Below are 24,838 nucleotides of genomic sequence, written 5' to 3' on the forward strand. Positions count from 1 at the left end.
GTTAGGTTAAGTGTAAGGGGAAGGGGAAGGATAGGGGAAGGGTTGGAGTAAGGTATAGGGTAAGGGTAAGGTTAAAGGAAAGAGTAAGGGTAAGGAAAAAGTAAAGGTAAGGATTTGGGTAATGGTAAGGGTGAGAAGGGTTAGGGTAAGGGTTACGGTAAGGGTTAGGTAACGCAGTGTACAACCTGGGACGTCACACACAGAGCTGCCTCTGGCAAGGTGAGTGAGGAACAGATGTAGCAGTTGTTGTGTTGTAGGTCTCACTGTTCCTCTAAGCATCCCCTCTTTGTCTTTTAGAGGTGTTGTAGCTGTTTGAAGAGGATAGATTGAAGCATCTGCCTCGGGGGCTGGTAAGCGGCAGAGGTAAGGGAGCAGATGAGAGTAACTTACCTACTTGTGCTGTGTCTTTGGATGCTGCATCGGCCTATGCATTTCTTTTTCTTTCACAGGTGTCTCGCACAGGCTCCAAGGAGCAAACTGCACTCTGAAGAGCTGTGTAAGAAGAGGGGCTGGTCATGAGCTGGGTTGGAGCAGAACGACCAAGTAGCACAAGGTGACTATGAAAGGTGTCCGTCTTGCTTTGCAGGTGCCGTGGCAGGCTCTCCACAGAAGTGACTAAGGATATGAGATAAGGCCAGAGAGCGACAAGGAGCGGCACGTGCAGGGATGGTTTTGAAGCACTGCGGTGGCTTACTCTTCTGTTCATCAGGTGCCACAGGCAAGGTGGGTTGTAACATCAGTCGTTATATTTGCATGAAAGCAGTTCACTTGAATGCCACAGTGCATCTGAGTAGGGTGTTCTAGCAGAACAAGCTTGTCTGGCACAGCGGTGCCTGATGGCAGTGTGTTTCCTCAGGTGAAGTGGTACCTGAAGCCCCATCCTATCTAGCCTGCACACAATTATCTGAGAATGAAAGCTGCTTTCCAGTAATTCAGAAAGCCAAGTTACGTCTCAGCCTTGAGCATCTCGGGCTTTTGGGCCTGTCTGTAACATTTGGCACCAGCACTAATACTTTTCTTGGCATATGTTTAGCGTTTGAGGCCTGTGTCTGGGATTTGGGCCCTGTCTCGAACCACTGGGGCTTTGTCCTGGGTTTTGGAGCCTGCCTCTAGAGTTCAGGGCCTGTGATTAGGCTTTTGGGGTCTGTGTCTGGGGGCCGGTATCTGGGGACAAGAGGGGAGCTGCTTGTAGACCCTTGGGGCCAGCATTGAGGGGGTTGGGAGCTGACTGTACACCTTTGGGGCCTGCTTCTGGGTGCGGGGGGGGTTGAGACCTGCATCTGGGGAAGGGGTGGGAGCTCTTTGTATTCCTTTGGAGCCTGTGTCGGGGGGGGGGGGGAGAGGGGGGGAGGGAGGTGTGGGGGGGGGTGGGAGGGGGAAGGGGAGGGTTGGTTGGGAGCTGCTTGTACACTGTTGGAGCCTGGGTTGAGGGAGGAGGTTTGGAGCTGCTTCTACACCTTTGGGGCTGGCATCGGGGGTAGGGGGTTGGGTGCTGGTTGTAGGGGCCTGTGTTTGGGGGCGGGGCTTGGGGCCTGCGTCTGGGGGGGGGGTGGGAGCTGCTTGTACACCTTTGGGGCCTGCATCTGTGGGGGGTCAGGGCCTGTGTCTAGGGGGCTGGGAACTGCTTGTACAATGTAGGAATCTGTTTCTGCAGGGTGGCTGGGAGCTGTTTGTACAACTTTGGGGCCAGCATCTGGGGGTGGCTGGGAGCTGCCTGTACACTGTAGGGGCCTGTGTTTGGGGGGGCTTGGGGGCCTCCCTCGGGGCGGGGGGGGAGGGTTGGGAGCTGCTTGTATAGGGTAGGGTGCCTGCCTTGCAGGGGTTGGGAGCTGCTTGTAGAATTTGGGGCCCTGTGTCTGGGGGGGGAGTTGGGGGCTGTGTCTCAGGGGTGTTGGGAACTGGTTGTACACCTTTGGGTCCTGTCTCTGGGGGGGAGGTACTTGTACACTTTTGGGGTCTGTATTTGAGGGGGGTTGGGAGCTGCTTGTGCACTTTTGGACCTATGTTTAGGGGGGTTGGGAGCTGCTCATGCATTCTAGGTGCCTCCCTTTTGAGAGGGGTTGGGGCCTGCATCTGTGGGTGGTTGGGAGCTGCTTGTACACTATAGGGGCCTGGGTCTTGAAGGGGGGTCTGGGCTGTTTATACACCTTTGTGGCCTGTGTTTGGGGGGGGGGGGTGCCTGTGCCTGGGGGAGTTGGGAGGTGCTTGTTCACTCTAGGAGGCTCCATTTGGGGGTCTTTGGGGCCTCCCTTTGAGGGGGAGGGAGTTGGGAGTTGGTTGTACACCTCCGCATCCCATGTCTTGGGGGGGGGGGGCGGGGCTGGGACCGTTCTCTGAAGAGGCGCGTTGTGAGCTGCTTGTACACCTGTGTCGGGGGGGAGGGTGGGGGGGCGAGGGGGGGCGGGGGGGCGGGCCCGGGTCTTGGGCCAGTGTCTGTGTGGAGTCCAGTTCTTGGGAGGGGGTGGTGGGGTAGGAGCTGCTTGTGGGCAGTTGGGGTCTGCATCTGGGTGTGGTTGGTGCCTGCTTCTGTTGGCAGTTTGGGGCCTGCTTGTAGACTTCTGCAGCCTGGGTTTGGAGGCTTTTCTGTAACGTTTGGGGTCTGCATTTTTGCTTTGGGATGCATCTTGAGCTTTTGAGGCCTAGCTGTAGCATTTGGGGCCTGCATCTGGGGCTTTTCTGTAGCGTTTTGGTTGCGTATTTGTGATTTGGGGCCTGTATCCAGGGTTTTGCCTTTTTTGTAGTTTCCATCTTTGTGTGTGTGTGTTTCGTTGTTGGTTGTCTGGGGTTAGGGGCAGTTTGGGGTTTGGATTAAGGTCAGTGTCATTAGCGTTAGGGGGTTGATAATAAGGGTTAGGGTTGTGGTTAGAGTTGTTAGGTTTAAGGGGAATAAGGCTTTCAGGGTAAGGGGATCAAGGTTGTGGGAATAAAAATGTTGTTTTTGCGCAGTTACATCCTGTAGAGGGAAGGAAGGTGGTATTGCGATACGCTTGCAGCGATAAGACAGCTTAACAGTGTGAAATGAGTTCATCTGATTCGTGTCAATATGGAACAATGCTAGGGCCGCATGATATGATGAAATGTGACCTTCTGTCTTACGTACCCTTGTATAACCACACGTCTGAGAAAACCACAGTGGTTAATATATATAGTTCTTGTATCTTGCAAAGGAATGGTCCAGCAATTCGGGTCAATAGGGGATAAGAGAACAAAGGGGTTTCAGAATAACTGCTAACTATTACAACTGTTGCATGGGACACTATGCAAGTGTCTGCCATCCAGCCAAGATGGACAAAGGAGAAGGACAAGAGAAAAGCCAGGGAGGAAGACTACGAGCCTTCAGTACGAGCGGCCCCCAGAGGGACCACCGGAGACTGATAACGCATGCACCAGTGGGAGGGTTCGGATTCTGGGAACTAATTAGAATAACCCTGCCTTTTGTAGAAGTAGTAATGAATATGTATTAGCCTAGCAGCATAAAAACCAGCCGCCGATGTAACTTGTGTGCGTCTTGGTGGAGCAGAGACTCCTGGTGCACCCAGCGCTGCTTGCTTACCTCTATTCATTTAATAAATTGTAAATTTCAATTGCAATCCGATTTGGGACCCAGTCATTTATTACAATGGGGGCTCGTCCGGGAGGGCTTTGGTTCCTGATTTCTGGTTTGATCTCGGAGAGGCACCCCCACCATTTGGCGGCTGCTGTTTGAGTCAGGTCGGAACTAATGGCATCTTGAACCTGAATAAAGGTAAGCAAAGTTTCTGATTTTTTTTTCAGCTCCCTTGCCAGCCGCAGCACTATATTTTGCCCATAATTCTGTGTGTGAAGATCCGAACGAAGATGACGGAGTCGTAAGCATTTAAAGCGTGTATCGTTCGGTTGGGTGGGGTTCGGTTGCCTGTGTGTGTAAGAGTGTGACTGAGATGGAACTTAGTTCCGAAGCGATTGTGGAGGTCTTCTAACCGCGGTTCCAATCTCCCGCGAGGGACTTGGCCAGTGAAGGACCGAAGCAATTCCTATAGGATTTGTGGGTGTGTGATAGGTCCTCGACCCCCTGCAAGACACTCTTACTAAGGTAACCAAGGGCTGTGGGAATTGCCATAGTAAAATTCCTAGATGGATCAGACAAAATCGAAGACCAGGGACCAGAAGAAAGGGAGCAAATTACCAGACATACCACCCGAAAGTCCATTAGGAATAACGATTAGAAATTGGAATGATAGGGACCCCAGAAAAGGAAAAAGTAAATTAAAAATGGTCCAGTATTGTGTGACAGAATGGCCAAAGGAGGCTTTAAGACTACATGTCTTTTAGCCTGTTTTTGGATCCTTCAAAGACTGGATTTGCCAGGCCTTAAATATCCATGTTAATTCAAAGGAACCTTTTAGCCAGGAAGAAAGTGATTATGCAGGATTATGGATCAGGAGGACTTCAGGTCCTTTTCCAGCCTCAATATTTACACTAAAAGCAGGTAAGAAATTTGAAGAACAAGAAGAACATGAAAAAGAAAAAGAAGATAAACGTGAGCCGTTGGATAAGCTACCACCTCCATATCCTAACAATCCACCCCCGGCGGCTCCCCCTCCGGTGGCTGTGGTATCTCCACCAGAACCACCGTTGCCCCAGCTTCCACCACCAACAGCACCAGAATTAGACCGACCTCCGGCTGCATGCACGAGAAGTAGGACTGCCGTATCTGAGAGAGCTTCTGTATATCCCTTAAGGGAGGTAACTGGTGTATAACTGGTGCGCGTCTTGGTGGAGCAGAGACTCCCAGCGTACCCAGCACTGTTTGCTTACCTCTATTCATTCAGTGAATTGTAAACTTTGATTGTAATCCTATTTGGGACTTTTATTTATTATAACAGACAACCTTGTAAAACGCAGACAACCAGAATCCTTACAGCAATTAGGTGGAAATCACGGCGTAAGAAACATTACCACCTCAAAGAGTAAAAACCTCAAAAGAAATGTGACTTGTAACAGGCCAGCAGCTGTGTATTTTCTGTGAAGCACCAGCTAGATTACGAACCTTGAATAGCACAGTTAATGGGGAAACAGGGGAGGGTCCCGGTCCTCGGCAGAAAAAAAAAGTGTATAAACTGTGTATGGAATTGGTAGGCACCCTCCTGCTTGTGGGACACCCGCCACTGTAATCTCGAATAATAATGCTACTGTACTGAGATCCTCGACTCAGCCTATGCTATTTGCTACAGATTGATTCAGGGTTTTAAGGTTTCAGGGATTGGGCGCTAGGGTTGGGTTTCAGGGTAAGGGGTTTCAGGGTTTATGTTTAGGATTTTAAGGTTTTTAGGGTTGGAGTTTTAACGGTTAGGATTTTAAGGATTTGGGGGTTAGGGTTTTAAGGGTTTCAGGGTTAGCGTGTTAGGGTATTAGAGTTTTTTGGGTTGTAGTGTTGATACGTTTTTTAGGGTTAGAGTCTTAGGGTTTTATTTTTGGTCAGTTATTTACGGTTAGGGTTTTAAGATCTTTTTTTTTTTTCAGGTTAGGTTCTCCAGGGCCAGGGTTTTGAGTATCCTAATTTTGGGGGTTTGGATTTTGAGCATCTTAATTTTGGGGGTTAGGCTTTTGTGTGCCCTAATTTTTTGGGATAGGCTTTTAAGCATCCTAAGTAGTTGGGTTAGGGTTTTGAGCATCTTAATGTTTTTGGGTTTGGGTTTTGAGCGTCCTAATGTTTTTGGGTTAGGGCTTTGAGCGTCCTGATGTTTTTGGGTCAGGGGTTGGAGCGTCCTAAGCTTTCGGGATAGGGTTTGGGGCATCTTAATATTTCCAGGATAGGGTTTGGAGCGTCCTAAATTTTCAGGATAGGGTTTGGAGCATCTTAATGTTTTGGGTTTGCGTTTTGAGTATCCAAAGTTATTGGGTTTGGGTTTTGAGCGTCCTAATTTTTTCGGGATAGGGTTTTGAGCATCTTTATGTTTCCAGGATAGGGTTTTGAGCGTCCTAAGTTTTTGGGCTAGGGCTTTGAGCATCCTAACTGATATAGTATAAACTCATTTTAGGATAGAATAAAGCTTGTGGTTTGATATTGTATAAACTTACTTTAGGATAGAATAAAACCTGTGATTAAAAGTTAGCAAGGACAAAGTAAACAACATTTTGTTATCCGTAGACCTTCTGTTACGTTTAAGCATTTTTGTTATTTGAAAACACCCCATTATCCGTTAACACTCAGTCAGGCTGAGACTTGAGATAACTTGAGTCAACTGTCTGTTCTGTCCTGTTAACTGAGACATCCCGTTATCCGCCGACCCCCAGTTAAACCGAAAGACAACTCAGCATTTTTACAGCCTGGAAAACAACCGATTAAGAAAGTGCATTACGAGGAAGACCTACGGCCTTCCTCCCAAAGACCACTACCCCACATCCTGGAGACCCTGGCCCACAATTCTTGGAAGGCTTTGCGCAAGCGCAAGGACTGATAAGCTAATTAGCATACGAAGCGAGGGTAGGCGGGGTTAGGTAATGAATATGTATAGGTGCTGATTGAATATTCATTGTTTCCCTGTATAAATACGAGATAGTTTGTCACTTCGAACATGCACGATAGGCGGAAGGATCCCCCGTGCATCCAGCGCTGCAATAAAGAATATACCACTTAAGGAAATTCGGCTTTGATCTTTAAATCATAACGTTTTGGGTTGGGTTTGTGTTTTGAGCATCCTAAGATTTTGGGTTAGGGGTTTTAGGCATAGGTCTTCAGGGGTTTAGTGTGGTAAATAGTTTGGGTTAGGCCTGTAGGGGTTTCGAGGTTTTTTTGATGTTAGGGCTTGAGGCTTTTTTGTAAGGGCGGTGAGGGTTGCAGTGAGTGCTTGTAAATGTAGTTCTCGAGCACTCGGCCTGTGATTGGCCATGCCGGCTGTTCGGGGAATGCTGGTAGGTGTAGTTTTCCGGCACTGGGAGGCCATGTTGGGTGCCCAGAGCATGCCGGGAGATGTAGTTCTCGGGACTCCAGACTTCCGGGAGGCCATGTTGAATGCCCAGAGCATACCGGGAGATGTAGTTCTCGGGAACTAGGGTTAGGGGCTAGGGCTGGGGCTAGAGTTAGGGTTTCGGGTGAGGGTTGGGGTTGGGGGTTATTGTTAGGGCTAGAGGGTTAGGGTTAGGCTTAGAGGGCTAGGGTTAGGGATAGGTTTAGAGGGTTAGGGGTTCGGGGTTAGGGGTTGGGGTTGTGGTTAGGGTTAGGATAAGGGTTAGGGTGAGAGTATTAGGGTTAGGGTTTGGGTTCATATTAGAGTTAGGGTAAGGGTTAGGGCAAGGGTAAGGCTAAGGGTAAGGCTTAGGGTAAGGCTTAGGGTGAGGCTAAGGTTTACGTTTAGGGAAAGGGTTAGGTTTAGGGTAAGGGTTGGGGTAAGGAGTAGGGTAAGAGTAAGGGTAAGGGTTAGGGTAAAGGTTTTCATTTGTTAAAGCTGAAACACAGTATGCAATCTGGGACGTCACAGCCAGAGCTGCCTATGGCAAGGTGAGAGAGGAAAAGATGGAGCAGATGTTCTACTCCTAGTTTTTTCTTTATTCGTAAATAAAAGTTTGAGCTAATTCCAGTTGGAAGAGTTCCAATTACTTGCTTGGTCATAATGTCTTTTAATATTCAAAGCTGCAGCAAGAGCATGGGGATTTTTGCTTCTAGAAACACCCTAGTTCTCTTGTCTGCACTATGCATGCTGTTGAGGTAAAACGGATTAAAAAATAAAAAGAAAAATCACACACAAGCAAAAAGAAAAAAACCACCACAGCTGCTGCTGCTCTCTTCCTACTTCCTTGTGCTTTGCCCCTACCCTTTCCCAGGTGATTGGGTTTGGGTGCTAGGCGGGGCCAAATGGTATGTGAGTCCCAGGCATCCCCTCAGAGAGCTCATTCTGCTTGGGCTGCTCTTTGGAGTGTTTGTTTTTCCTTCGGTCAGTTGCAGGCTTCTACAGGTGGATCAGAGTTTATGGACTGATGCGTTTCCAAGTAGTGAGGGGTATGCTACGCACATCTTTTTGAGGTAGCAGCTAGTAGGATCTGTTAGAATAAACTAATGTAGTACTCGTTGCCTTTATTGCATGCAGTTCTGTATCAGGTGAGTAACTGTTGTGAGTAACTGAAGTCAATGTTACTTTGTGTGTTTGCTGTGCAGTGCCTGTGCGGACTATTGCACGAGACACAGCTTTCTGACATCTGGCCCAGCAACTACTAAATAAGGGGAGGGGAGAAGCTGAAGAACGACCAAAGGACAAAGCCTGGGAGGAAGACTACGAGCCTTCAGTACGAGGGGCCCCCAGAGGGACCACCGGAGACTGATAACGCATGCACCAGTGGGAGATTTCGGATTCTGGGAAGTAATTAGAATAACCCTGCCTTTTGTAGAAGTAGTAACGAATATGTATTAGCCTAGCAGCATAAAAACTAGCCTCCTGATGTAACTGGTGTGCGTCTTGGTGGAGCAGAGACTCCTGGCGCACCCAGTGCTGTTTGCTTACCTCTATTCCTTTAATAAATCGTAAACATTAATTGTAAGCCTATTTGGGACTCGGTCATTTATTACAACTGGGACCTCCCGATGGGTGGAAGCTGTCGGGATAGCTCGGGATGCTGAGGCGTGGTGCTGCGAGGAGTTTGGTGGTCGGTGGCGCCCTGAGGCAGGCCGAATTGGGAGGGGGCGAGGCGGCGGGTGGTCGGTGGCTTCTGTGGAAAAGGCCCTTGTATGGGGGGCTGCGCATTCAGAGGAACCTTGACAGGCTGCAGATAGGGGCAGGCAGGAACCTTTTGAAGTTCAGGAGAGGGAAATGCCAAGCCCTACCCCTAGGGAGAAACACGTCTGTTCACAAGCACTGGATATCTCGACACTAAATAAGCATTTCTTCATGGAAGGGGTGGTTTGATATTAGAACAGGCTGCCCGGGGAAGGGGTGAGAGACCCGATCTTTAAAAGTATTGAAGAGACATGTGGACATAGCCCGGGAGTCCGGCCTCCGGCAGGGCGGGAGCTGGCTCTTCCGAGCCCCTGTGCTCCGGTCTTGTGCGACGCGTTTGCAAGCAGCACCGGGTTCCGGGTCCGACATTGGACGGTTCGGGGACGGCGATTCCAGGGCCGTCGGATAGCGGGGGCCGGCTATCTCATGTCCCGGGGATCCGAATTCAGGGGGCGTGGGGGCCGGCCGTGCAGTGAAGCGGGGGGCTGGCGTCCGCCGGCTTCCCAGAGAGCGGGCTTTCGGTCCCGTGCGGTTCGGTGGCCGGCCGTCCCGAAACCCTGGGCACCGGTCTTGTGCTAGACTCAGCGGGCTCCGGGGCCGAACTCGGCTTCTCGGGGACGGCGGTCCCGCTGTCCAGGTGTCCCGCCTCGGGCGGCGCGGGGCCGGCTGTCCCTAGCAGCTGGGCTCCCAAGAGCTTCTGGGCTCCCAAGCATCGCCCAAGACCGGATCCCAGAGAATCGGGACGGCCGGCCACACCGCTGCGACTAGCACAAGCGTCTCCCGACAACGGAGCCCAGGGGCTTGCGAGGGTCAGATCCCGCGCCCCGGGATAGAGAAACGGGGAGCGCGGGTCGGCCGGCCGCAGCTTCGCACGGGACCGAACGCCCTGTCTCCGGGACGGCCAGACCCCGAGCCGGCAGACAGCAGCCTCCCGCTTCACGGCACAGTCGGCCCGCAACCCGCCCGAGTTCTGATCCCCGGGACACGGGACAGCCGGCCGCGCCCCAAAGTCGGACCCAGACCCCGGTGCGGCTAGCACACGCGTCGCCCAGGACCGCAGCCCAGGACCTCGGGACGGTCGCATCCCGCGCCTCCGGCAGGAGCTACCCGGGAGGGCAGGACGGCCTGCCGCAGCTCCGCAAGAGACCGAACCTGCTGGATTCCGGGACGGCCAGACCCCGAGCCGGTGGAGAGCAGCCTCCCGCTTCACGGCTCGGCAGGCACCCACGTCGCCCTACTTCGGACCCACGGGACACGGGACAACTGGCACCCGCGCCACCGGAGGACAGAATCCCGTGCCCCGGGATCACCGTCCTCAAAGCGCCCGAAGTCGGCTCCTGACCTCGCTGCGACTTGCACACGCCTCGCCCAAGACCGGAGCACAGGTTCTAGGGACAGACTGCTCCAGAGCCGCCTGAGGTCGTACTGGGACTGCGGTGCGGTTTGTACATGCATCGCCAAAGACCGGAGCCCTGGGAAGCGTGATGGCTGGACCCCACGCAGCCCGAGTTCGGACCCCCGGGGCACGGGACAGCCGGCACCCGTGCCTGGCTCTTGGGGGCTTGGAAGGAGTCCTGATGCTGTGCCAGCACTATGCAGCAATAGACACAACACTGGAGTGAGATCAGTGCTGTTCCAGCTACGAGTGCAGAGTACAGCACTGTGCGGGCTGCTGCAGGGAAAAGGTGACTCCAGCTCAGACAGACCCAACACAACTTCCACCCCTTATTCCATAACATTTGTGTCACAATCAGGTACAGTTTAGTATATAGATGGTCTCATCACCATTGTTTTCTGTCCATTGAAGCATTTTTATGCCTGTACTTCTCTTTATTCTATAGGTCTTTTCCCAAAATGCTCATAAAAACTGTTGATGGTTTCACCTTCATCTGTCAAAGTGGTCACTCAGGGCAGGCGAAGTTGGTTTTCTTGACACCAGCACCAGCTCAGCTCACATCACTGTTGCACTTGCCCGGTTCCTTGCAAAGTTGACCTGTCATTGGTTCTGCAGTGTCCTCCTACAACACGTAACTTGGATGACAGATTAATTTTCTCCCAGTGTTAAATCTCCTTGAGGCACACACTTGATATCCCCAGCTTTCTGCATCACCCACCAGGTATACCTGGTCCTTGGGCAAAGACAATCCCACGAGTGGGTTTGCCTTTTCCCATGGCAGGGGCAACCCACACCGCCTTCCCCATCCACTTCCCCACATGCACTACAGGGACTTTAGCTTCTCCCACAGTGTGTAGGGGTTTTGTTTCAGCAGGACCAGCACGGCTTTCAGACCCCCTGTCGTTAACTAGCCAAGTGGCCTCTGGTAGATTTATAGCCCAATATGTCCCAGCACCCAATGCTCGCAGCATCGTTTTTAACAGTCCATTGTACTTCTCAACCTTCCCAGAGGCTTGTGGGTGATAAGGGATGTGATACACCCATTCAATGCCATGTCTCTTGGCCCAGGAAGTGATCAAATTGTTTCGGAAGTGACTCCCATTGTCGGACTCAATTCTTTCTGGTGTACCATGTCGCCACAGCACTTGTCTTTCCAGGCCCAAGATAGTGTTTTGGGCCGTGGCATGGTTTACAGGGTATGTTTCCAGCCACCCAGTAGTTGCTTCTACCATGGTGAGTATGTACCGTTTGCCTTGGCGGGTTTGTGGAAGTGGTCCGATGTAGTCAATCTGCCAGGCCTCACCATATCGAAATCCAAGCCATCTCCCCCTATTCCAGGGAGACTTTACCCTCATGGCTCGTTTGATTGCAGCACAGATCTCACACTGATGGGTAACCTGTGTGACGGCCTCAATGGTCAGGTCCACCCCTCGATCACGAGCCCATCTGTATGTGGCATCCCTCCCCAGATGTCCTGATGTTTCATGAGCCCATCGAGCTACAGACAGCTCACCCTTACGTCCCCAGTCCAGGTCCACCTGAGCTATTTCAATTTTTGAAGCTCAACCTACGTCTTCGTTGTTCTGATATTCTTCGGTAGCACGATTCTTAAGCATATAGGCATCTACATGACGTACCTTTACAGCCAGGTTTTCTACCCGGGCAGCACTATCTTGCCACAGGGTAGCAGCCCAGATAGGTTTACCTCTGCGCTGCCAGTTGTTCTGTTTCCATTGTCGCAGCCACCCCCATAGCGCATTTGCCACCATCCATGAGTCAGTGTAGAGATACAGTACCGGCCACTTTTCTCTTTCAGCAATTTCTAGGGCCAGTTGTATAGCTTTCACTTCTGCATACTGTCTTGACTCACCTTCCCCTTCCATGGCCTCCACAACTTGTCGTGTGGGACTCCACACAGCAGCTTTCCACTTCCGATGGCTCCCTACCACACGGCAGGATCCGTCAGTAAACAGCACATACTGCTTTCTGTCTTCTGGCAACTCATTGTATGGTGGTGCCTCTTCAGCACGAGTTACTTCTTCTGTCGGTGCTCCGAAATCCCTGCCCTCTGGCCATAATCCTTTCCAGGATTCCCGGGCGGTTGGGTTTCCCCATTCGAGCCCGCTGTGTAATTAACGCTACCCATTTACTCCACGTAGCATCGGTTGCATGATGTGTAGTGGGGATTTTCTCTTTGAACATCCAATGTAACACAGGTAGCCGTGGGGCCAGGAGAAGTTGTGCTTCTGTACCAACAACTTCTGAAGCGGCTCGAATCCCCTCATATGCTGTTAATATTTCCTTTTCAGTTGGGGTGTAATTGGCTTCTGATCCTCCAGAACCCCAAAGGTAGGCCTCGAGTTTCTCCTGGGGTCTTCTGCCAGAGGCTCCAGGTGAGCCCATGCTCCCCAGCTGCAGTGTACAGTATGTTTTGCACAGCTGGTCCAGTACGGACAGGCCCAAGGGCTACTGCACGAGCTATTTCTTGTCTGAGTTGTTCAAAAGCCTGTTGTTGCTCGGGGCCCCACTCGAAAGAGTTCTCTTTCGAGTCACTCAATATAGAGGAGTCACAAGCTGACTATAGACTGGCACATGCATTCTCCAAAATCCCACAAGACCTAGGAAAGCTTGTGTTTCTTTTTTGCTGGTTGGCGGAGACATAACTGTTATTTTGTTGATCACATCCGTCGGAATGTTGCGACGTCCATCCTGCCATTTTACCCCCAAGAACTGGATTTCCTGTGCAGGTCCCTTGACCTTATTCTGTTTAATGGCAAATCCAGCTTTCAGGACAATTTGAATTATTTTCTTCCCTTTCCCAAAAACTTCTTCTGCTGTGTTACCCCGTACGATGATATCATCGATATACTGCAGGTGTTCAGGAGCGTTTCCCTGTTCCAGTGTCGTCTGGAAGATGGTAGGGCTGTGTTTCCACCCCTGGGGCAGTCGATTCCAAGTATACTGAATGCCCCTCCAAGTGAAAGCAAATTGTGGCCTGCATGCTGCTGCTAGAGGGATAGAGAAAAATGCATTAGCAATATCGATTGTGGCGTACCACTTTGACTCTAGTTCGTACTGGAGTTCTAGCATGTCTGGCACTGCTGCACTTAGTGGTGGTGTGACTTCATTCAGGCCCCGATAGTCCACTGTTAGCCTCCACTCGCCATTGGACTTTCGCACTGGCCATATAGGACTCTTAAAAGGTGAATGAGTCTTGCTGATCACTCCTTGACTCTCCAGATGGTGAACGAACTCATGGATAGGAATCAGGGAGTCTCGCTTGGTGCGATATTGCCGCCGGTGCACGGTTGGCACTTGCTGTTCTTCAATCCTCAGCAATCCTACAGCAGAAGGGTCTTGTGAGAGACCAGGCAGAGTAGACAGCTGCTTAATCTTCTCTGTGCTCAAGGCAGCTATGCCAAAAGCCCACCGGTACCCTTTTGGATCCTTGAAGTACCCTTTCCTGAGGTAGTCTATGCCGAGGATGCACGGAGCCTCTGGGCCAGTCACGATGGGGTGCTTTTGCCACTCATTCCCAGTTAGACTCACTTCAGCTTCCAATATGGTAAGCTCTTGGGATTCCCCCATCACTCTGGAGATAGAGATGGGTTCTTGGTGGCCTGATGGCATTAGGGTACACTGTGCGCCTGTGTCCAGTAAAGCTGTCTATTTTTGCGGTTCCGGTGTGCCAGGCCATCGAATCCAGACAGTCCAGTAAATCCGGTTGTACCTCTCCTCTACGTGGCCAGAGGCAGGGCCCCACTAGTCCTGGTCGGAGTATCTATCAATTACTTCTTCCAAACGTGAGGCAGAAGTCTCTTCATCAGGGTCAGGAGTAATACTATTCCTTCTACTGCCTCTGGGGGTCTGTTCAACAGAAACTGGGGCAGCAATCCTCCTGGGGGCCCTCTTTGTTGCTGCTGTATCTTTCCGTAGCTCACGTACCCGAGCAGCTAGGGCCGACGTCGGTTCACCGTCCCACTTCCTCATATCTTCCCCGTGGTCACGTAAATGAAACCACAAGGTACCTCGCGGTGTGAGTCCCGGATTCTCCCTTGTTTGAGCCGGGGACTGCTGGCGCTTGATGGCCAAAAGATTTTTCCGTCTAGGTGAGGACGAAGCTATGTGTTCATCTAACCGTTGGGACAGTCTCTCCACAGCTGAAATGCAGCCCCGTACTGGGGTAGAGAGATTTTCTTCATATTTATGAAGTTGATTGGACACGTTGTCCACAGTTGGCCCCATCCCCTCGTCCCAACCCATGACTGCCAGTGTGCTGGCATGTGTTGGAGGTGCAGCCCGTACAAACTTCCGCCACATGGACGCTGTGCATTGGACTTCATCGGGGTCTTTAGGTGCCTGGGCGTTGTTTAAATCACTATAAAGCATCTCCAGCACAGCTAATTCCCGCAGCTGCTGGAGGCCCTTATCCATAGTGGTCCATTTGTTTACTTGGTAGACAATGTCCTCTTTGTGGGGATACCTTTCTTTCACAGCTGTTAGGATCCGCCTCCAGAGGCTGATAACTTGTGCCTCTCTTCCAATTACTCTGTCAATGAGCCTTTCTCCAGCTGCTTGGCTTCGTTGCCTTCTAGCTGTTGGGTATTGGCCCCGCTATCGCAGCATCGAAGCAGCCAAGTGAGGATGTGCTCACCTGGATGGCGACTGAAGTCTTCTCGTATTTCTCGCAGCTCACTCAAGGATAGAGACCTAGTAGTTTCTGATTCATCTATGATTTCAGTCTCTTCTTCGTGATGTTGCCGTGATAACGCTGCTTTAGAGCCGCTTGCCTTTTCCTCTTCTCCCTCATCTGTAGGAGGAGCTTCTTCCCTTACTAAACGACCTGATCTCCGTTTCCACTGTTTCGTCTTTACTACAGGGGCGACTGATACCATAGATGGTCGGTCCTCTGGGGTGGTCACAGTGTGTGCTGTCTCATCATCAAATTCAAGAACCTCCCTTGAGGGTGCTGGGCAATCTTAATTGACATCTGATAGGCGTAAGCCAGACCCCAGCAGAGTGCAGCCAGCTGGTGGAGTTCTCTAGTATTGCCAGGGTCAGGGCATACATCTTTCAAACATTCTACCAGTTTTCTTGGATTTTGTACTTGTTCAGGGGTGAAATTTAGAACCATTGGAGGAGAAAACCATGATAGGTACCTGCCCAAATCCCCACACGCACCTTGCCACCCACAACTTTGTCTGGGGACAGGTCCTTGGATAATATTCTTAATAAATTGCTTTACCTTGGGGAAGAAGACAAACACGAGACCTAGTAATAGGAGGATAATATCTCACCAGGGGTATCCAAGATACTGAAAGGCTGCTGCAATTAGCCCACAGGGAGAAAAATAGAAGGCACCACACCCGATATTATTCACGGATTGACTGCTTGGGGCAAAAAAGAAGGCACAGTGCCTTCTTTTAAATATCTTAATATTTTAAATATCTTAATATTATCTTAAATATCTTAATATTTTCAATAAGATAATCTCCAGGAGACTAGGAGGATAACAATGCCAGGCTTGAATACCAAACAAAACTGAAGGCCAGTATGTTACAGCACAACATGATAAAAAAAACAAGCACAGACTTCAACACTTTCTCCGATCGGATGTAAAGGAAAAAAGAAAACAGAGAGTGGGCTACATACAACGTATCCACACGGAAAAGTATTACCAGAAAACACAGCGTTATGATTACCAATATGTTGGTTGTAAATACTTCAATCAATGCTATTGTTATCTCAACCAACCCTCGAGCCCACGTTGGGCGCCAAAAAGGACTGTGGTGGTTTTACTCAGGTGGGCAGCCGAGCTCCACCACAAGCGCTCTCTCACTCCCCCTCTCCTCAAAGAGGAAGGGGGAGAAAATACAACACAGAGAACTCGAGGTTTGAGATAAGAAAGGTTTAATTAAAGGGAAAGGGATTGGGGAGGAAAAAACAGAGACAAAAGAAGCAATCAGTCCGCGCGGAAGCACAGAGAGAGAAAAAATTATTCTCTACTTTCCATCAGCGAGCGGTGTTCGGCCACGCTTCAAACGCGTAGTGGTTGTTCAGGAGGAACAGCCCCCTCCCCCACGAGAGCCCCCTTTTATTGCTGAGTGTGACATCAGGTGTTATGGAATATCCCTTCGGTTGGTTTAGGTCAGCTGCCCCGGCAATGTCCCCTCCCCATCACTTGCCCACTCCCAGCCTGCTGGCTCTTGGGGGCTCGGAAGGAGTCCTGATGCTGTGCCAGCACTATGCAGCAATAGACACAACACTGGAGTGAGATCAGTGCTGTTCCAGCTACGAGTGCAGAGTACAGCACTGTGCGGGCTGCTGCAGGGAAAAGGTGACTCCAGCTCAGACAGACCCAACACACGGGGTCCGGGTCCGACTTCGGGAGGCTCGGGGACGGTGGTCCCGGGGCCCGCGTGACCGGCCTCCGTCGGCACGGGTGCCGGCTGTCCCGTGTTCCGGGGGTCCGAACTCGGGCTGCGTGGGGTCCGGCCATCACGCTTCCCAGGGCTCCGGTCTTTGGCGACGCATGTGTCAACCGCACCGGGTTCCCGGTCCGACCTCGGGCGGCTCTGGAGCTGTCTGTCCCTAGCAGCTGGGCTCCGGTCTTTGCGATGCGTGTGCTGGACGCACCGGAGACCGTGTGTGACTTCGGGCGGTTCGGGGACGGCGATCCCGAGGCCCGTGTGTCCGGCCTCCGGCGGCGCGGAAACGCCTGTCCCGTGTCCCGTGGGTCCGAAGTCGAGCGACGTGGGTGCCTGCCGAGCCGTGAAGCGGGAGGCTGCTGTCCACCGGCTCGGGGTCTGCCGGAGGCGCGGGATGCGACCGTCCCGAGGTCCTGGGCTGCGGTCCTGGGCGACGCGTGTGCTAGCCGCACCGGGGTCCGGGTCCGACTTTGGGTTTCTCAGGGACGGCGGTCCCGGGCTCCAGGTGTCCGGCCTCGGGCGGCGCGGCCGGCTGCCCCGTGTCCCGGGGATCAGAACTCGGGCGGGTTGCGGGCCGACTGTGCCGTGAAGCGGGAGGCTGCTGTCTGCCGGCTCGGGGTCTGGCCGTCCCGGAGACAGGGCGTTCGGTCCCGTGCGAAGCTGCGGCCGGCCGACCCGCGCTCCCCGTTTCTCTATCCCGGGGCGCGGGATCTGACCCTCGCAAGCCCCTGGGCTCCGTTGTCGGGAGACGCTTGTGCTAGTCGCAGCGGTGTGGCCGGCCGTCCCGATTCTCTGGGATCCGGTCTTGGGCGATGCTTGGGAGCCCAGAAGCTCTTGGGAGCCCAGCTGCTAGGGACAGCCGGCCCCGCGCCGCCCGAGGCGGGACACCTGGACAGCGGGACCGCCGTCCCCGAGAAGCCGAGTTCGGCCCCGGAGCCCGCTGAGTCTAGCACAAGACCGGTGCCCAGGGTTTCGGGACGGCCGGCCACCGAACCGCACGGGACCGAAAGCCCGCTCTCTGGGAAGCCGGCGGACGCCAGCCCCCCGCTTCACTGCACGGCCGGCCCCCACGCCCCCTGAATTCGGATCCCCGGGACATGAGATAGCCGGCCCCCGCTATCCGACGGCCCTGGAATCGCCGTCCCCGAACCGTCCAATGTCGGACCCGGAACCCGGTGCTGCTTGCAAACGCGTCGCACAAGACCGGAGCACAGGGGCTCGGAAGAGCCAGCTCCCGCCCTGCCGGAGGCCGGACTCCCGGGCTATGTCCACATGTCTCTTCAATACTTTTAAGGATCGGGTCTCTCACCCCTTCCCCGGGCAGCCTGTTCTAATATCAAACCACCCCTTCCATGAAGAAATGCTTATTTAGTGTCGAGATATCCAGTGCTTGTGAACAGACGTGTTTCTCCCTAGGGGTAGGGCTTGGCATTTCCCTCTCCTGAACTTCAAAAGGTTCCTGCCTGCCCCTATCTGCAGCCTGTCAAGGTTCCTCTGAATGCGCAGCCCCCCCATACAAGGGCCTTTTCCACAGAAGCCACCGACCACTCGCCGCCTCGCCCCCTCCCAATTCGGCCTGCCTCAGGGCGCCACCGACCACCAAACTCCTTGCAGCACCACGCCTCAGCATCCCGAGCTATACTGACAACTTCCACCCATCGGCAGGTCCCAGTTGTAATAAATGACCGAGTCCCAAATAGGCTTACAATTAATGTTTACGATTTATTAAAGGAATAGAGGTAAGCAAGCAGCGCTGGGTGCGCCAGGAGTCTCTGCTCCACCGAGACGCACACCAGTTACATCAGGAGGCTAGTTTTTATGCTGCTAGGCTAATACATATTCATTACTACTTCTACAAAAGGCAGGGTTATTCTAATTAGTTCCCAGAATCCAAACCCTCCCACTGGTGCATGCGTTATCAGTCTCCGGTGGTCCCTCTGGGGGCCGCTCGTACTGAAGGCTCGTAGTCTTCCTCCCAGGCTTTGTCCTTTGGTCGTTCTTCAGCTTCTCCCCTCCCCTTATTTAGTAGTTGCTGGGCCAGATGTCAGAAAGCTGTGTCTCGTGCAATAGTCCGCACAGGCACTGCACAGCAAACACACAAAGTAACATTGACTTCAGTTACTCACAACAGTTACTCACCTGATACAGAACTGCATGCAATAAAGGCAACGAGTACTACATTAGTTTATTCTAACAGATCCTACTAGCTGTTACCTCAAAAAGATGTGCGTAGCATACCCCTCACTACTTGGAAACGCATCAGTCCATAAACTCTGATCCACCTGTAGAAGCCTGCAACTGACCGAAGGAAAAACAAACACTCCAAAGAGCAGCCCAAGCAGAATGAGCTCTCTGAGGGGATGCCTGGGACTCACATACCATTTGGCCCCGCCTAGCATCCAAACCCAATCACCTGGGAAAGGGTAGGGGCAAAGCACAAGGAAGTAGGAAGAGAGCAGCAGCAGCTGTGGTGTTTTTTTTTTTTTTTTTTTTTTTTTTTTTTTTTTTGTGTGTGTGTGTTTGTGTGATTTTTCTTTTTATTTTTTTAATCAGTTTTACCTCAACAGCATGCATAGTGCAGACAAGAGAACTAGGGTGTTTCTAGAAGCAAAAATCCCCATGCTCTTGCTGCAGCTTTGAATATTAAAAGACATTATGACCAAGCAAGTAATTGGAACTCTTCCAACTGGAATTAGCTCAAACTTTTATTTACGTATAAAGAAAAAACTAGGAGTAGAACATCTGCTCCATCTTTTCCTCTCTCACCTTGCCATAGGCAGCTCTGGCTGTGACGTCCCAGATTGCATACTGTGTTTCAGCTTTAACAAATGAAAACCTTTACCCTAACCCTCACCCTTATCCTAACCGTTAGCTTACCCTTATTCTTACTCTAACCCTAACCCTAACCCTAACCCTAACCCTAACCCTAACCCTAACCCTAACCCTAACCCTAACCCTAACCCTTACCCTTACCCTTACCCTAATCCTTACCCTACCCTTATACTTACTATTATTCTATCCTTTACCCTAACTCTTACCCTTACCCTAACCCTAACCACAACCCCAACCCCTAACCCTTACCCTAAACGTACCCCTAACCTATCCCTAACCCTAACCCTCTAAGCCTAACCCTAACCCTCTAACCCTAATAATAACCCCCAACCCTCACCCTAAACCCTAACTCTAGCCCCAGCCCTAGCCCCTAACCCTAACCCTAGTTCCCGAGAACTACATCTCCCGGCATGCTCTGGGCACACAACATGGCCTCCCAGTGCCGGAAAACTACACCTACCAGCATTCCCCGAACAGCCGGCATGGCCAATCACAGGCCGAGTGATCGAGAACTACATTTACAAGCACTCACTGCAACCCTCACCGCCCTTACAAAAAAAGCCTCAAGCCCTAACATCAAAAAAACCTCGAAACCCCTACAGACCTAACCCAAACTATTTACCACACTAAACCCCTGAAGACCTATGCCTAAAACCCCTAACCCAAAATCTTAGGATGCTCAAAACCCAAACCCAACGCAAAATGTTAGAACGCTCAAAGCCCTAAAGGAAAACATTAGGATGCTCAAAGCCCTATCCCAAAAACTTAGGAGGCTCCAAACCCTAACCCCAAAACATTAAGATGTACAACACCCTAACCCAAAAACTTAATTTAATACAGTCTCCGGTGGTCACTCTGGGGGCCTCTAGTACTGAAGGCTCGTAGTCTTCCTCCCTGGCTTTTCTCTTGTCCTTCTCCTTTGTCCATCTTGGCTGGATGGCAGACACTTGCATAGTGTCCCATGCAACAGTTGTAATAGCAGTTATTCTGAAACCCCTTTGTTCTCTTATCCCCTATTGACCCAAATTGCTGGACCATTCCTTTGCAAGATACAAGAACTATATATATTAACCACTGTGGTTTTCTCAGACTTGTGGTTATACAAGGGTATGTAAGACAGAAGGTCACATTTCATCATATCATGCGGCCCTAGCATTGTTCCATATTGACCCAAATCAGATGAACTCATTTCACACTGTTAAGCTGTCTTATCACTGCAAGCATATCTCAATACCACCTTCCTTCCCTCTACAGGATGTAACTGTGCAAAAACAACATTTTTATTCCCACAACCTTGATCCCCTTACCCTGAAATCCTTATTCCCCTTAAACCTAACAACTCTAACCACAACCCTAACCCTTATTATCAACTGTTATAAAATAGACCACACAATTTTCTGGTCTATTGAAATTATTTTATTAATCAAGTAAGCAGGCACAAACAAAACAGCGCTGGGTGGCTGGGGAGTCTCCGCTCCGCAACAGCACGCAACTTCCCTTTCCAGGGTTGCTGTTTTATAGCAGTCGAATTCCAGCTTATCGGGACTTGTTGAACTGACTGAGGCTGCGCAGTCTATTGTTGAGAGGGGGGTCGTTGTTCCTCTGCTTCGTGTTCAGATGGGGGAAGTGAAGCGGCAAAAACGATGTCTTGTGGTAAAGAATTTCAGAGTCTGGTTTCCTCAAGGATGTTTACCCAACACCCCCTCAGCAGATTCTCCAAATTCCTCAAAGACAATGAACAAACCCCCACTAATTTATCACAATCCCCCCTTTTTCTTTTTCTAACATATTTTGTTCATTGGATTTTTGCAATATTTGCTTGCTGAGCATCAAAGTTTCTGCATCGTCCTTCTCCTGCTCAAGAGATGCATACTTAGCATGCACGAACATAAGATGAGCTGCCTCTAATCGGCTTTTCATAATTGTGATTACTCGATTGAATATACATGGTCCAAAAGTCAGTGCTAATGTAAGTAACAACAAGAGCCCCGCTATGGTTGATAGCAGGGTAGTAAGCCTAGGTGAGTAATTAAACCAGGATTCATACCAATTCTGATGAGCCTCATTTTCCCTTTTGCGTTTTTCTAATCCTTCCCGCAATTTAGTCATTGTATCTCTTACTACCCCAGTATGATCTGCATATACACAACATTCTTCACGTAGGGCTGCACACAGTCCTCCTTGTTGTAGGAAAATCAAATCCAACCCTCTACGGTTTTGGAGTACCACTTCGGATAATGACCTAACCGATTTTTCCAGAGCTGTTTTTGATTGCTCTATATGGGCCAGATCTTCATCTACGGCAATGCGTAGAGAAGTAAATTCCTGGCTTTGTTTTATCAGGGAAGCAATTCCAGTTCCTGCACCTGCAGCCCCGAGGGCCATTAAAGTGGCTAAGGTGATGGCCGTAATAGGCTCCCTCTTTACCAGATGGTATTCAGCCACTGTGTGATGGGTATACATATACTCTTCAGTGTGGTATAGAATCCTTGGTATAATGACCACCTGTACACAAAAATCATAAGATGTGTTAAACAATTTTAAAGATAGGCAAGGAGTGACTCCCAACGATGAACATACCCACCTAGTGTTATTTGCAGGAATTAACCATTTATGTGTTTGGTCCATTTTTTTCAGTTGCATGGCACAGATCATTTTTATCTCTTGGAACTGTGCCAATACATCTACCTTTTCCCGTAACTTGAGTCAAAGTTATCCTGATTTCCTGACCCCAACTGCACTTGGAAGGATTTGACTCATTTGAATATTCTGACCTCCACATATCTCCTATAGCTTCATAATATGGGGGCTTAACACTTACACATAGCCAGCACCCTTCAGTTATCTCAGGATTAGTTTGATTTAGTACCTGGAAACTAGCATTTATAACTTTCCACATACTACTCTCGGGTACAACCCCTTTCTTTTTTCACAATGTTTGGAAGCAGTGTGGGAAAGGATAACTCTGTCGACTTACTAGAAAACACTGTAGTAGGTTGGGCAGTCCCAGGTATCTTTGCAGTCTGGACAACCAAACCTTCCCCTAGTAACTCTTTATTAGGCCCGACTACCTTGGAAGTCTCGGGTTTTTCCTTCTTTATTAGTATGAGTCCTCCCCTATCTGTTCCGTGTTCGTAAAATCTGACATTTTTCCTAGTACCCAGCTAGTATCGTCCGAGTTTGTTATATTTATATATAGAACCTTGCAAATTTCTTTATTTCTATGGAAGGTTCCTGTATACCCTATACCATGCCCTCGCCACCTGTAACGGGGATCCAATTGTCGGTTACAACCTTGCAGCCCATATTCCACTTGTAAGAATTTATCCCGACCAGCCTCGAGTGTCCAGTCTGTAGCAATGGTTTCACAACCCTGGTATGCAAAATAATACACATTCAGGCATTTACAGTACCCCTTTCCCAGGTTAGAACTTGGGCAGAAATAAAATCCCATATATTCCCAGCATCAGGGCCTCGAGATCAACTGACATAGTGTAGAAGTAAAGCTTCCCCCCCCCCCGATGTTATCTGGGTTGCAATAACCTGTTGATCTTCGAATTGACTTAAAGTCCATTTAAAAGGTTGGTGGGGGTGGTGTTGAGTCGCTATGCAGGATGAAATCACTGTGAGAACCCCCAAATACCAATAGGAATGGCTGAGGCCCATTTCTTTCCCCACTTATTCACTCCTCTGCCTCACTTGTCAGTTGGGTTGCAGCCAACTACGAGGTTTTAGTTCTTCTCAGCAGCAGTAGTGTTCTTCAGGGGAGAGCCTCTACCTTAACCCACGGTACCTATTGATTAAGGAGGTGTTGGGGAGGCATTGGGGAGGCAAGGACAATCCCCAGACATGGACTGTATATCTCGAAACAAGACACTGGAACTCATGATAAGGAAGCGGCAGACGGACAGAGAAACGAATGTAAGGACTATAAATCTCGAAACTGGACATTGGAATTCATTATAAAGATACAACAAACGGAAGAATTAGCAACAACCAGCTCTTGCAATTAAGAAACCTGCCAATTCAGCAGATTCCTGACCAAAGGTGAAAAGTACACTGTGAGGAAGACTCGGGGTCTTCCTCCCAAAGACCCCTGCCCACGTCCCAAAGACCCCTGCCCACAATTCTTGGAAGGCTCTACGCAGGCGCAAGGTGCCAAAAGGCTAATTAGCATGAGAAGCGAGGGAAGGCGGGGATAGGTAATGCGTATGTATAGGTGCTTGTAGAATATTGATAGATTGATTGTATAAATTCAAGACTGCTTTCCGCTTTAGGTATGCACGATAGGTGGAGAGATCCCCCGTGCATCCAGCGCTGCAATAAAGAATATACCACTTAAAGGAATTTCGGCTTCGATCTTTGAATCAATCTGGCACCCCAGATGGGACGACCTCTCTGCCGGACCGCAGGACCCGCTGGGGACAGGACTCCCTAGGGTACCCCCGGGATTTCCCGGAGGGACTCCTCGACTCACTGGATCACTGCGGAGGCAGACAAGGATCCCATCATTGTAAGTGAGTATATTCTTTATTCTGGTTTGGTTTTCTGGTAGACCGGTCATCTGGGACTGTCCAGTAAGTCGGAAGGTGACTTCTGCAGGACAGTATTTGGTATATACTTTGTGGTTAGTACCACAAGTATATCTGGGGACCTTGGGGTCCATCTGTATCTGGAACTGTCTGTAAGTCAGAAGGTGATCTTCTGCGAGGCAGTGTTTGGTATATACTTTGTGGTAAGCACCATAAGTATATTTGGGGACCTTAAGGAAAGAGCTCGCTTTAAGGTCCATCTGGAATTGTGTTGTCTATTTCGGTTTTCTGACTCATGGAGTATGGTATTTAACTCTGGTTCTTGTTACTGCGATTTTGGCTATTTTCCTGGTGGTAATAGTAGGTTCGTGGCATTGTTATAAGAAAGATATCGTTACGGTGTTACACAGTTTGGTTTTCTGACTTATCGCATGTGGAATTTGACTCTGACTATTGTTATTGTGATTTTGGCAATATTGCTGGTAATAGTAGTTTTGTGACATCGCTACTGAAAGATATTGCGTGCCCGTATTTTTGTGAGTGATACGTTTTGTGATATGCTTTTGTAAGTAACATGTGTATTCTGAAAGTGTAAACTGGAAAATGGGGGGGCAAACAAGCAGTGAAATTTTAAAGAAAAGTGTGTTAGGTTGTGTTTTAAGTCACTGGAAGGATATTGGAGGATCTGCCGGTGGAAGTGTGAACAGGAAAACATTGATAAAATATCGTAATCAGTGGTGGCCGCTTTATAAGCTGGAATGTGGAGAAAAGTGGCCCCTAAATGGAACTTTAAACTATAATATTTTGCTACAGTTAATGTTGTTTTTTGAGAAGCAGAACAGGATGAAATGTTGTATACTGATGTTTCAGCATCTTGGTGGGAAAAGGTACGGAATTAAGTTGGCCCCTGACTGAGCCTTTGATGATGGCATTAGAGAAGTACAGGCTGGAGAAAGATAA

Source organism: Aythya marila (assembly GCF_965140915.1).
Source record: "Aythya marila genome assembly, chromosome: 7".
Lineage (NCBI taxonomy): Eukaryota > Metazoa > Chordata > Aves > Anseriformes > Anatidae > Aythya > Aythya marila.